General features: G+C 41.9%; 1 protein-coding gene across 1 annotated transcript in view; it reads right to left on the bottom strand.

Annotated features, from left to right (window-relative positions):
* Nucleotides 1–5439, bottom strand: part of RFX7 (regulatory factor X7) — a 53231-nt gene extending 47792 nt beyond the window's left edge. The window contains exons 1-2 of the mRNA XM_057398113.1: nucleotides 5339–5439; nucleotides 1185–1308 (exon numbers count right to left, since the gene is read on the bottom strand). The gene's annotated coding sequence lies outside the window, so the exon portion shown is untranslated. The remainder of the gene's footprint in view (nucleotides 1–1184; nucleotides 1309–5338) is intronic.
* Nucleotides 5440–6000: the final 561 nt, after the last annotated feature.

Genomic DNA, 6000 nt, shown 5'->3' on the forward strand with positions numbered 1-6000 from the left:
CGTGGATTGTGTTTGCAGGACTGTAGACTATTACAGTAAATGGGAAAAAAAATACATCATTTCAGTGTTGCTTTCAGTCTAAACCAGCAGTTGGAAGACAAATTTATTATTTAGTTCCTCACAAATTCAGTTCCCAGCCATGTCAAATTGTCATCATACTTATGTACAGCTGTATGGGCATCGTGTAACCAACAAAATAAGTCACATCTCTTCTGCAAACAGTGTTGGGCAGGGGCTGGCACCCCAGCACTGCCACCACCCCCCTGTGCTCACACCAGGTGTTTTAGGGCACAATGTGATTAAATTGGCACAGAGATTAAATAAGTGGGCCAGACTCCCAGGCTGCATTTTTGTGGTGGAAGCGGTCAGTGGGCCTCAAAAGCTATGTCTGTGTGCCCATATCTCACCATCAACTCACCTTCTTTAAAAACAACACAACTTTTTTCTGTGCTTTCTTAGGTGTGAAGAAGCCTTTCAACTGCAAGCCAGTTTCTACTGCTGTGTTTGAGTAGTAGGCCCAAAATAAGATTGCAGAGGCCCATAGTGAGATTGGGGTCCCGTTTTGTGTAAAAAAAGAGGCTTAGCAATAAAGAAGAATCTAAATTATTCTTCTTAAAGATTTTTTCCCACTATGAAGCTTGAAAGAAATGGTGCTGTGTTGTGCAGAAATACAGCAGAGAAGCCCACATTCTGCTCTCCAAGAGTCTTTTTCATGTTAGGAGTAATTCCCCCTTAGTGCTTTCCCCACATTCCCTCAGTGTGATTGACCATGGGGTTTGGTGCAGGTTTGTTACATGCCTATTCTAGCACCAAGTGAGGAATTTTTCCCTTTACGCAGTAGGTAGATGCATGCACAAAGGACATTTTAGCTGATCTATGCAACCAGCTGAGCTTGCCTTGTGTTTCCTACACAAGTCTCTGCACTGTGCAAAATGGGTGAAAGAAAAATTGGTGGCATCTGATATGCAGTTTACATGATGATAAACAACTAAAGTGGTGGACTTGGCAGTCCTGGGGTAACAGTTGGACTTGATGATCTTAAAGGTCTTTTCCAACCTAGTTGACTCTATGATTATAAAGAAAAGAACAAATAGATCCAGAGTAATTGTGTAAACAAAAAGCTTGGGCTGACAGAATTAACTTGGATACACTGAGGGAAATTACTTAGCAGCTAAGAGACAAACCTGAACTCAGATGGACTGACTGGAGGCCTCCAGGGAATATCCACCAGGGACCACTAAAACTGTTCTTCTATCTAATAGCTCTGAACACCTTCATTTGACGCAGAGATTGAGCTCCTGGTCAGCACTGTGCAAAAAACATACAAAAAGTAATACAAAGGAGTTAATTTTAAGTCCCATTGCTGTAAACAGAGGCATGCGTGAGAGTTTAAGCATGTCAGAAACCTGACCCCAGGACCGGGGTCTTTCGTATTTTTTTCCCATTTTCCAAATGTCTGTTTTTATTGAAGAGCAGCAGCTGAGCTCAGAGCAGGTAGGCCAGGAGCTTCCCTTCCACCTTTCCTTTTTGCTCTGCAGACAGATTTTGCTCATCTGGAAACTGATGTTGCTGTATTAGTGCTAAAATCCCTGTCTCTTCTAACTCAGAAGCACTGGAAGCCTGCTGCGCTGGGCAGATATATTCATTAGAGGCTGACCTTCAAAAGAGAATGAAAGAGCTGTTTTGGGGAAAGAAAGAGGTGGCTGTCTGCAAGAAGACAATCTCCACCATGCAGTCCTGTGACAGGTGGGAGCTAACTCCATTTTGTCAGGTTAATTCCAAAAGATGTGTTTATTTTTCCTCCATTTCTGGAGCTTAGGCTCTAACACAAGCCCTCTCTGTGGGGAAAAGTTTCGCTTAAATACTGTCTAACCTATTTTCCTGCATCTTCTCTACTATACTTTACCATGGCTTTGGTTTGTTATTTCTTGCGTTATAAATTGTCTGTGACAGTCAGGGCATATAGCATCTCATGCTTTCAAGGAGGAAAGCCTCGCTGCCCTTTCTCCAGCTAGCAGACAGCACTGAGGGAAAGACACTTTTCCCTGTCCCCTGTCAACAGAGAGGGATCTGCCACCTCTTGCCTAGCACAAAGCCAGAGACTGCACACAGAGAGACTGAGGTCTGAGGCAGATAAATAATGAAATCTTGCTATTTTTATCCTCAAGACAAATATAAAACATATTCTGTGAGAATAATTGACTTTAAAGGCTTGCTAAAAAAAGACACTTTCCAAAAGCTTTAAACGCTGGTTCAGTGAACTCCATTTTGATGGGTTTTTGCAGCTCTCCTTCCCTAGGGATCTCTGTCTCGGTGTATCCTGAGCTATGCCCAAGACATCTCCCTCTGGTTCTCTTTGTTTTGTTATCTCATATCATGTGTAGCACCTTTAAAATGAAGGTGCAATAACTAGTAATTCACCTCACCACTTTTAATGAATATTTCAGCTTTTATGGTTTCAATTATTAAAAAAAAAAACAAACATAGCCAGTTTATCTCAAAAACCTTCAAAATCGTATCATACCAACTGACAGGAGAAACTGGGCTGCGTTCAAACCTGGTAACGTAAAGGGTTTTTTTTAATTATAATGAAATCCTACTTGACCAGAGGTTTGCAGAGCTTTGCTGGGTCTTGCAGCACGTTTGGAGTGGGTGCAAGTGTTATGTGGTGGGCAGTACTGCAACGTGGCAAATAACAGGAATCACCAGAAACTGCTAGGGAAGTGTGAGGTAGGCCACATGATCACGAGTCCTTCTCCAGCAGAGTATTAGCTACCACTCTGACTAGTTATGGAAGCAGTTTTCTTGGCAAGCACAGCTCCAGTTCTCTGCTTTGCCATCTATTTAGTCATTTGTACCTCTGCAAGGCAGTTTCAAGGCTCTAATGAAATGGGTATGCAGCCCTTGCTCCATGTTTATGTGGACCCCTACACATATGCCTGATCTTGTCAGTTGTCTCTTGCGCTGATTCTGAGAAGACTCTGACAGAATCAAGGCCAAGGAGAGAGAAATATATGCAAGTTTCATGTAATAAAGCAGTCAACATTTCAGTCTTCCCTTGATTAGTTTCCTTTTGAGATCCAGTAGTAAACTGGAAAGGCACAAGCATTCAAAACTAAATACTGCCTACCTGCAGAATGGCTTGAGTGCAAGGAAAGGGCCTGCTGCAGTTCACAGGGTCCTTGTCAATTGCACAAAATCATGACCCAAATTATTGACATGGGAATGTGGTAGCTCCAGGTACCTGATAGCAGAGGATGGGAGAGCACTAAATCCCCAGATGCAGAGCCATATAGCCATGTAGGATCTGTGAATTTCAGCTATGTTGGTCCAAGCTCTAGGTCCCCAGACAAACTGTGGATGTTCTTAATCTTACCGCTGCCTAAAGGAATGCTGGAAGATTTCCAGGTCCTACGGCCTCCTGAGAAATTTGTTTGCATTTTCTCCTGTATGCAAGTTGGCAAGGCAGTGATCCAGCGATAAACAAGTGCTTGCAATTATGGCATTGCCCTTTGATTCCCCATCTTGCAAGCAGGCAGTGTCTTGAAAGATCAAACACCAGCCTGAGGACACAATAAGGATTTTTTTTCTCCGAGAAGTTGCCCCCCAGAAATGGGGGAAAAGGAAAACGCTACGTGCACATTGTGCCTGTAGAGCAGACAGGTAAAACCACACAATGCCATAGTCTCCCATTTTCAGTTTCTTCTTTCAGCTCTCTATCCCTGTCAAGACAGTGGGGTGTCCTATCGAAGAACAGAGCAATCAGAGCTCATCACTACTGGTATATGTCCATCTGGGTTAACACTTCAGCTCTTCTTAGTCAAAACTCCAGCTCATCTTCTGGCTGGCAGCTCCACCACCTCTGAGCACCATGTCAGGACTCCCTTGTTCACGAAGGGTTTTGCCCCAGGGGCTGCTTCATGGACTCTTCACCACCTTTCCACCAACAGTCACTGCACCTCTAGCATGGTGGCTGCAGAAGACAGCGCTGCCGGTGCCCGAGAGCAGTGCTATCAGTGCCTCGTCCGGACGCAGCAGGAAATGTCTGGCCTCTGCTCTGAGACCATCTGCTAAAACCAGGCCTCCTCTGGCGGGAGTCCAACACAAAGTAAACAGAGTTTCACAGCCAGATTTCAGACAACAAAATAACTGAGAAATATGGCTCACTGCTCCTGGCTTTCAAATGCAAAACATGGAAGTCCCTAGAAGGAAAAATCCTTTATGGATTCTAAGACCTTTTGGCTGCCAAATGGGTCCACTGCAGCTAACGCTAGGGAGAAAGTGCAGAGAGGTAGCAATTGCAGTTAGCTACACCTAATTAGTTCAGTTTGTGCATTTGGTAATTTTTAAGATGATTTTTTTTTTTCCCCTCAAGATCAGTGATGGAGAAAGACTAAAATGTCAAACTGGATATTTCAGCTTCGAACATTTATATGGGAAACTGTACAGAGAGAGAAAAATGCTGATTCTTGCTACTGTACAATATTTTTCATGGTATAGGAGAGTGAGAAGGACTCAATGGAGTGTGAATCATTTTTTAAAAGAACAGATTGCCGTGTCTTTTAAAATAGGTCAGTTTTTTGGCCTAGTTTCCTTTAGAGTGTCCCTTAAAGCAATGGGGTTTGAATATCTATGATAGTGTCATTGCTTTGTTGTTTTTAGCCACATCTGCGTGGCTCTGGTTGTAAGGCAGAAATGTTCTAGTGTAAGACTAGGCAAAAACCACATGTCTCAAGCAGTATTTCTGAGCAAGTTATGCTGAACAGTAAAATCTCAGCAGTGGCTGCATATGTGTAATGTTGTTTTGAAACAAGTGACTAAGAAAAAACAAACTATAAAAGAAGGTGATGGCCAGTGAAGCCAACACCTGCAGACTCAAATGCAGTCAAACTCAACCTATTAACTCTCCAAATTTCAGGAGGGTTAGCACCATTGTTTGTTCTCCATCTTTCAACTGATTAAATCAATTGATTAACTTGATTTAAGCAGAGAGTAGAATTACAATAATGGCATTTAGATAGAAGATACATAATATACTACTTATAAGAACAAACCAATGCCATTTACGTTGAATGAAGATAAAATGCAATGGTCAGCTGTCAAAACAAAAAGAATCTGTACGTGTACATTTAGATTCTAAAAGATTATGTTCAAAATATTTAAAGAGGGAGGAAATTCTGAATGCAATATTAATTAATATAGAATAAATACCATCTGTATGGAGCAGTCTGGTACATATATTTATGCATGCATCTTTCCTCTATTAACATAACTTAGGTGTAATACACATGTATTTATGAAGTTACATAGACTTAATTATTCAACATAATACACATACCAGTAATTTTGGTTGGCTTTAGTGCAGCTGTAAGGAGTGAGACAGGACATGCAGAAGATTTCCTTCATCCCAGAGAGCCCTGGAAAAAGACCAGGTACAAATCAAGAGTGGTTGTGCATGGAGAATACAAGGACGGGACTTGTCACTCCACTTACTCTCTCCTGAGGCTGAGGTGGGAGCTCAGCATATCCTTATTAAGATTCAGGTTCTTCTAAGCTAATCCATAAGGGATAGTGCCCTTCAGGCACAACCCATTTAAAACATACCCTGTTGTGGTGAAACTCTGGAGTGACCTAATGCGCAACCAGTAATAAACATTACTTGGCTCACAGTGTTGTATAGTAATAAACACACTGAAGAGCTTGTCAGTGCATGCTTCAGGAAAGAAGTACAATCTAGAACAACAGGGTCTACACGTACACTTGGAATACAAATCTTTTGCAGGCTGTGGACTTCATTATGAAAACTGTTTGTGATTCCAGTTGCACTGTGAGTGAAAGCAATGTGAAAGCTTGTGTGGTATTCATCACAATATAATGTGGAAAGATAAATCACCCTTTAATAATGAAGTTTTAAGAATACCTTTGCTTTAATGATTAACATTATCTAGCAGTGAGATTTGTAGTTGTAACCACCATCATGGACTGGAACCTTTGTTTTGC

This window comes from Pezoporus wallicus, unplaced genomic scaffold (assembly GCF_028554395.1).
Source record: "Pezoporus wallicus isolate ANWC-B61680 ecotype Strahan unplaced genomic scaffold, APGP_CSIRO_Pwel_v1 contig_3952, whole genome shotgun sequence".
Classification (NCBI taxonomy): Eukaryota; Metazoa; Chordata; class Aves; order Psittaciformes; family Psittacidae; genus Pezoporus; species Pezoporus wallicus.